The 8,602-nt window shown below is 43.3% G+C and overlaps 1 protein-coding gene across 2 annotated transcripts in view; it reads left to right on the top strand.

Moving 5' to 3' along the window:
- The window catches only part of clic5b (chloride intracellular channel 5b), a 17,252-nt gene extending 15,343 nt beyond the window's left edge, over positions 1 to 1,909 (top strand). For both annotated transcript variants that reach the window (XM_032543615.1, XM_032543616.1), the window contains exon 6: positions 1 to 1,909. This exon is cut by the window's left edge and continues 359 nt beyond it. The gene's annotated coding sequence lies outside the window, so the exon portion shown is untranslated.
- Positions 1,910 to 8,602: the final 6,693 nt, after the last annotated feature.

The raw sequence follows: 8,602 nt of genomic DNA on the forward strand, positions 1-8,602 counted from the left end.
AATTCTGACTTTATTCTCAGAATTCTGTCTTAACTCTCACAATTCAAACTTTAATCTCAGAATTCTAATTTTAATCTCAGAATTCTGACTTTAGTCTAAATTCTGACTTTATTCTCAGAATTCTGACTTCACTCTCAGAATTCTGACTTTATTCTCAGAATTCTGACTTCAATCTAAATTCTGACTTTACTCTTAGTATTCTGATTTTATTCTCAGAATTATGACTTTAATCTCAGAATTATGACTTTATTCCCAGAATTATGACTTTACTCTCAGCATTCTGACTTTAATTTCAAAATTCTGACTTTATTCTCAGAATTCTGACTTTAATCTAAATTCTGACTTTATTCTCAGAAGTCTGACTTTAATCTAAATTCTGACTTTAATCTAAATTCCGACTTAATTCTCAGCATTCTGACTTTACTCTTAGCATTCTGACTTTATTCTCAGAATTATGACTTTACTCTCAGAATTCTGACTTTAATCTAAATTCTGACTTTATTCTCAGAATTCTGAGATTAAAGTCAGAACTTGAATACATTTTTCACCAGTGGCCCTAATCCCATTCCGTACTTTTCAACATACATGTGACTGTCCTTTTCTAATCGCCTTCAGTGGCATTTTCAGGAACCAGAAATAATTTTTGTCTGTCACAGTACACAGGTCCGATGTCACAGAAGTTAGAGGGAGGCTTATAGGCTCCTGCTTTACAGCTTTATATGGTTTTGCAATTACAGAAATGGGGAGCAGAAGATAAATCAAGCACATTCAAGTTAATTTGCAGGGCTTTAAATCACGTTCAAATGTTGCTGCTGTGCTGTGAAACTTCTGACATAAGACTCTCACTCAAACATGATGGTGTCCCGTCTGTATTTATTTCTCATAACACAAAGCTCTCTTTCATACAGTACATACTCCACCGGTCCGCAGGGCCAAACATTTTACTAGCTGCTGATGTCAGGGCCGTCATTCCCAAACCCGCAGAAGTCTAGTCTGACTCCAGTGTTTATTATCAAGCTTTTGCTCCTGGGGAGACACCTTGATTCATTTCTGATTGATTATTATTTTGCTGAAGATGAATATTCTGCGATCCGCAGATCCATTTTGATTGTCATTACTGTCGCTGTAGTCGTTTTGTTTCCTTGAGCTTACACATATCTTGAAATTCACTCCTGCTTCTGAAATATTGATTTGAAGAACGACTGTTTTAATAAATATATGAGCTTCATAATGTTAGATTGGAAGAACAAGACTTGCTGACGAGGGCATTGATAGCTTTGAACAAAGCTTCTGATTTATTTGCATGCATGAATCTGTTTGAAATTGTATTATTTAAGAGCTTCTTTTTAAGATATGAAAAATCCTCAATGTGCCTTTATTTTGGAAGTATAAAAAAATCCATGCCAATGTCACTGATGGACTCATTCTGAAAGAAAATGTAAAGCAGCCAGAGCTGAGTACGTGTTCAGTCAAGGTATTGATTTTGTCTTAAGTTACACATGATATTATGAATGGAGAGAGTATTTATTTAGCAGCCTCAATCAAGCCTGATTAGGTAGAGCCATTAGTGCCTGCGATGAAAAGCGTGTTCCAGGCCAGGTCCATGCTGGTCAGGAGCTCTGCCCTCCAGCCCTCCATCAGGGAGACATTTCATCCACTCTGAGGAGCCGATCAACCTCCACGGGCTAAAGTTCAAGTTCAAAAGTTCCATTGTCCACACAGAGGAGGGATGGAAATTTGTCTTGGGGCTTATCGTCTTTGGCTTGGTGTCAGGACTGTAGCGATACTTCCTTGAAGAACCATGAGGCTCTTGTGTGGTTTGGACAAACATGTGATATGAAATTGGAGCATGATGACTGAGAGCCTTGCTCATTGCAAAGCTCCACAAATAAAATAATATTTTCACAGATCTGCTTTTTTGCCTTTTTTTTTTTTCTCTCTTCTCTTTTCCACCTAGGTGATCAATCAACATTGATACTTTGGAGGTTGTCAAGAAGGGGGGCGGGAGGTCTGTCTCAATGATAGCAAAAGGTAGTGGTGCTGGTGGTGGAGCCTGGATCGCCATCTTGAAAAGGGTTAAGTGCGCCTGACTGAGTTGATCAAATTCAGTGGTGCAGTTCTGTTTCTCCATCCATAACAGAGAGAGAGAGAGAGAGAGAGAGAGAGAGAGTGATGACCGTTGACAGGCTTAAATAGAGGCTTCCATGCCAGGGATCAAACGCCATCCCTCTTCTCCACTCTCTCATTAAGACGGAAAACCCGAGCGCCGCCATCCGATCTGTCTCCATTTTTCCTCAAAGGAGTCTAACTTGAAAGATCTGCGCTTGTCGGATTTACAATGGTGGGGCGAGTGGTGTTTACTGAGACGCGGCCTTGCCAGAAACAACAGTCAAAGAAAATAAATGGAGCCTGCCTAGTGTTTCCACAGGAGTAAGGAAATATGGAGCGAAACTTGTGCCTTGCTGTTTGGTAATTAGTACCTAAACATCCCTGTCCTTGGATCCCATCGCTCACATCCAACATTTCTGCAAGCTGGATAATATACAGTGGAGCATTAACGTCAAACACGTCTGGTCATGGGGCCTGGCACGCCACATTAATCTGTTATTACACTCCCAGTGGATCTACCAGTCGCTGGACTTGGCCAGGCCATCATAGCACGGGGAGTCCACATGGGCTGACAGGGACTCACACACACACACACAGCGCACTTTTATAGCCAGGTTTAGTAAACCTTTTCAGCTCAGGCATAAATTGTCTAAATTGAGCCCTGCTTTGAGACCTGAGCTGATTAAAACAAACTGGTGCGTTTGACATGTGAGGACCCACCAGAAACAGACCTGTGATCCAATTAAGGGCCAGACCCATAGTTAGACCTCAGTGCTCCTTCAGCGGGCTGCTTTCCATAGATATTGCACTCAGGAGACAGACACATATGTTTCAGCCTGAGGTGAAGTTTGGGTTTACCTCATACTGTCTCGCTATTTTAGTCAAAACCCCGTATTATCCATGTCCTTTAAGTGCAAAAGCAGCAGAAAGGGCTTAATTTGCTGTGTAATCTCATACGATATCCAGTTCTGCACTTCAGATCTTTTCTGTACGAGCATACATAGACCAGACGTAACCCCCCCGGTTTGACATTGACAGAATGTAATCATAATACATCTGTTTTTCTGAATAAATACCTCTGAAGGTTGTTTAACATTTAACTGCTGTATTGAAGGTATTTCCAGAATCCTCGAAGCCTCTTCTAATCAGCTGGATGAAAAAATGTGTCCTGTGACCCAGCCTGACCCGAACCAGACAGGTATTCTGTTTTTTAATATCCGAATTCTTTTACATTTACATGAATATTTACCCCTTGAAATAGACTGTGTTGCGTTCATGCGTTGCTGTGTAGACTACATAACAAACCCCAGCTATGAACAAGAATTAACAGGGGTTACAGACACAGTAGAAGAGATGAGGATGTAGCAGGGAGAGTGTCAATGATCTCAAAACTTGTAAGCAGGCAGTAATCAATAAAACAGGATACAGAGCACTAGATACTAGACACAGGCAGACTTCCTGACTCAAAGTACGACTGACCCCCGACCACGGGAGCACACAGACTAAACAAGGCAACAAGGGTAGTAACGAGAACCATGTGACGTGAGGGCTGACGAACAGGTGAAACACATCAAGGCAGGGCAGCCAATCAGAAAGGTGGGAACACACGGGGCGGGACGTCAAACAAGACATGACACATGGGACGTGACCCTACAAAATTAAACAGGAACTAAACAAAAACCTTGATCATAACGGACGTAGCCCACCGCAGACCGCAGGTCTATCATTTTTTGTTTATTTTTACACAATATTTTCACAAAAAAGAGCTTGAAGCACCGTGTCAAGTAGGCTGAACCTGAACATCATTTTATCCAGACACTCTAATTTGTCCGATAAAAAAACAAGTTTAAAGTGGTTTTTCATCAGCGATAATTTTCTCTTTTGATGTTAGTTTCTATTCTATTATTTTCATAAAAAAAAAAAAAAGAATCCTTCATTAGTCCCACAAGGGGAAATTACAATTTACACTCTGTTGTTATCACACACAGGCCTGAACTACACACATGCTCAGTACCTATACATGCACCAATGGAGAGATGTCAGAGTGTGTGTGTTGTGTGTGTGTGTGGAGGGGGGGGGGGGGGCTGAGCAGTTTGGGGTTCAGTGCCTTGCTCAAGAGCACCTTGGCAGTGCCCAGGAGGTGAACTGGCACCTCTCCAGCTACCAGTCCATCACCATATATTGGTCCGTACGGGGACTTGAACCAGCAACCCCCAACTCCCCCACGGACTGTGCCACTGCCCCCCCATATGTAGTTTTTTATTATGGCGCACACAATGAGAAAGGACTTTTCTGACTGCCTGGATGTATATGTATGTATTTATGATCTAAATCCTTTGAGCAGGGATTATACTTATTTTTTGGAATACACCAATCACAACATCAACATCACCCTACTGAGAAGGGTGACAGCTGACGTCCTGCAGGCCCGAGAAGGAAGTATCTAATCAGAGCACGGCCGCCCACGACATTAACCATGTCCTGACAGGAGATCATGTTTAAAGGGCGGACAGATCTGCAGAAGACGAGTCCTCGTCTCTTCCACTCAGCGACAGAGAGCATCTAAGAGAGTATCAGGTTCTCAGCAGGTCCCTCGATCCCCCCTCCGCTCGCCTGCCCTTGGAGGTTTGAGTGACTTGTGGTGGAGCGATGGGGATTATTGATCTGCCTGGCGCGCGCCTGCGGTTTGGGGGTAAGACTGACGACCTCACCAGAGAGAGTTCTTGGCACGCGCCGGCCCCTGTCTTAGATTAGTGGTGCAGCCACGTGGATGCTGGGACAGGCCTGCGTGGACAGTCTGAGCTCTGAGCCAGGTGATCGAGACACATTAAATAATCTGACCCACATCTAGGCAGGAGATAACAATAATCATACAGTATCTGATTCTTTTTTTGGAAGGGGAGTAAGAAATGATGTCTGCAGACAGCAGAGCCCGGGGGTATTTATGCTCTCTGTTAGACTTACTGGTTAGGTTTTCAGTTCCAGTTGTGGACCACATTAAATAATCCATGGTCACTGGAGAAGGATGTGGACACCGTGCTAATATTGTGAGATGATGATGTCAGGTATTGATACCTGCTAGTGAGCCACAACTTTCCCCTCTTTGCCGTGTTCCAGTGCATATAACCGCACTGCGGCGACCACACTCGCTATACGACCGCACCCCCATCCATGTCGGACATGTCTGGATCCTCAGCAGCCCTCACACATCCGCGCTGTCAGGCGGGCGCTCACTTTATCATTCCTAGTTGTAAATCATTGCTTCGCTTGTAGGAAACACGCCGCTTTTTTTTAATTTTCCAGTCAGAAACCATAAAACCCGCCTCTAACACGAGTCATGATCCATGGAGACTGAGAGGATGAATATCTAAAGCAGAACCAGACACGACGGCGGGCATCCTTCATCCCCCTTTTTTTTTTCGCCTGGCAAACCCTGGCCATCATTTTCCAAAAAAAGCCCCAATATGATCTAAGTGTCACCGGGGTTGTACGTCATTCAGCAGCGCACTGGAGCTCACTGCTCTGAATTACCAGTCCATTAGTTCTCAATTAACACTCGCCTGATCAAATTTGAACAGTCCTTCATGTGACAGGAAGAACACATAAGGCTCCTTCATGCTTGAGTTTCAGGCAAAGATGGGGCCCCTGCCCACATTTTTGAAATTTTTATTGCCTGGCTGAAACCTATGGAAAAGGCCTGTTTTGCATGAATATTTGGCACAGAGCGGAGGTTTATCCTGTCTTATGTTCTGTGCACTCTGTCATGCTGCAACAGTTTGCCATTTTTTGACAGTTGAGACGGTGTATAATTTAAAACATTGACATGAAGCGGAGGCCTCGGACAAAGAAGCCTTTTGTTTGTGTGTTTGGTCGCTGTCCATGGTCCTGACACTCGCATTTTCACAGTAATTCCTTCTTTTTTTTCTTCTTTTTTTTTTTCAGCCGGTGTGGCCCTGTCTCAGATTGCATAATATGAACTGGCAGAGTCATCAAATGTATGCATTTTACGTTTCATAAGTGCACTTTTCTCTGAGTTGCGTTTCACTTAGCAGCAAATGTTTTTATGGAATCAAATGTTTCCAAAAGCAGGGGCGCTTTAATCGAGTGATGAATGGATTCTGGTGCTGGATCTCAGGCCGCCTTACAACCTACCATGTCTGGGAGGTTCTGGGCTAGTGCCTGGATGCAACTCGCCTGCCAATTGATCATGTCTTTTATTACAGGTCAGAAGACAAGTTGTCATTTACATCCCCCCCCCCCCCCCCCCCTTCTCTGTGAGGGTGAAGAACTTTTCATATCATATTATTGAGTGAAACCTTTTGTTCGGGCTGGAGACAAAACGTGGGGTGTTGGAACTTTACCACTAACATAAAAAGAGCTAGTTTGGCGACATCCAGCCTGCCTTTGGCTGTGTGGGACACCGTATGGGTGGGCCCCTCACCCCGGTCCCTGAGGTTAAATTAAAAGAAAAGCCACTAGAGTGCGCCAAAGTACATGGTTATTGTTGACTCAGTTGGAAATTCTCCTGGAGCAAGAGGGGGATTGCTCAATTACATTCAGATCAAATTAAGATCAAATTTGTGGTTTTATGGTGGGGCATGGCCTGAGCTCAAAGATGGTCTTCCTCTGAGACATTAAGGTGGCCCCGTCGTCATTGGTTACCATCCGATGACATCACATTAGAAAGGTTCAGGGAGGTCAACGCTGATTTGACAGGAGAGTTCCCTGCCCTTCCCTGAGTTTATCGAGGGACTAAATGAGAAATCAAGATGCATGAATTCCTGGAGAACACACACACACACACACACACACACACACACACACACACACACACACAGAGCCCTGTTAGTGGAGACGGAAACATAGGCAGAGATATACAGCTCTGTGAGTGGTATGGGACCCTTGAGAATCACTTCCCGCTTGAGCTGCTCCTCTGAAATCTTTGTAGAGGTCAAGTAAACAGTTTGTATGGGCTGTCAGCAGTGGGTTTGTGTGTGTGTGTGTGTGTACACACAGTCATCTGATTGGAGTGGGTTTGTATCCTCATAAACTCCTGTTTGTATGGCTCTTTGTTGAGTGCATAAGGAAGAGAGTGCAGTCTGCTGCTGCTTCTACTGCTGCAAGACTACTTACAACCTGGTATAAAAATCAAGCGCACATCATCACTGGCATCATTCTTTAACCACCAAATTCAACGGGGACAAAGTCCTCTTAAATGAGCCTGCCTGGGCTTTGCTGTCCATCCCGTGCATGTAGGACATTATGCTAATTTCTCTGGGTGTCTGGGTCCCGTTGCTACTCAGTATTGTAATTTCTAGACATGGCTGAAAACGAATGTGAACCTGAAACCAGCTGGAGCTTTTTCCATGCAATCTATATTCAGGGAAATCCCTAGAATGCTCCCAATCTGAACCTTAAAAAAACACATGGGATGGTGTAGCTCACCTTCTCCTCTCTCTCTCTCTCTATTTCAGCATGTGTACGTGCGTGTGTGAGCACACTTAGATTGGCTCTATTATGTCTTGGAATAATGTAAAACAGCTTCCCCGGGTTCTCCCTGTCTCTGTTCTTGTCTCCATCTCTCTGGTTTCCCAGTGTACCTTTGAAATGAAGCCATGGCAGTGGCAGTGGTAGTAGTCTGGCTGTGCCTCAGCCCGCCTCAGTCCCCCGTCCAAAGACAATGTTGGTGCAGACAGAGCGGCAGACCAGAGATGACACCGCTATATGGGCTTCCTCCGTCACAACACGCTCGGAGATCTACTTGTTTCAAAAAAACGATCACGCAAGTGATAACACCGCTGAATGTTCTTAATGGGGAATTACAGTGTGCTCAATGGTCGCCCATAATATTTAAATTGGAATCAGCAGACTGGGAAACCTAATCCAAATATCCAGAAAATATTGCTGATGAGCTCTAATCACACGCATAAACTTTTGAAATTAAATGTAAATTACCTTGGTTAAATATCCTAAAAGCACGTGTTAGTCTCACTCATTAAAAAAAATCTATTACTGTATATGTATTGTAACTAAATTCTAGGTTTTTGTACACTGGAGGCTTCAAGTTTCCACATCACAGTAAGTTGCATGTTCAAACCCCAATTTGACAGTTGTGATGTCACAAAATCCTGCTCATATGTGCACATCTTAAATAGTTTTTAAGTAAAGAAAGAAACAAATGCACAAAATATTCCCCCTCCAAGCAGACATCCAACTCTGCACATGCATCCTTTATAAAAAGTTACAAGAAGCATTTTTGAGCTGACGGGGGATTTGAAACTCTCATATCGACACTCAGAATATTTGGTAGATAAACTCTATACACACGCATAGTGTCTTTTTTTTTTTTTAACAAAGCTGTTGTTTCAGTGGAAAGAGGAGATTAAGAGAGAAAATTAAGTTACAAAATTCCTATTTTATTCTTAAAATTAACAAAATGTACAATCACAATGCCAATTTCACTCACTGTTGTCAGGTCTGTTTGTCCCTTTAA

The sequence above is a fragment of the Etheostoma spectabile genome, chromosome 18 (assembly GCF_008692095.1).
Source record: "Etheostoma spectabile isolate EspeVRDwgs_2016 chromosome 18, UIUC_Espe_1.0, whole genome shotgun sequence".
NCBI lineage: Eukaryota > Metazoa > Chordata > Actinopteri > Perciformes > Percidae > Etheostoma > Etheostoma spectabile.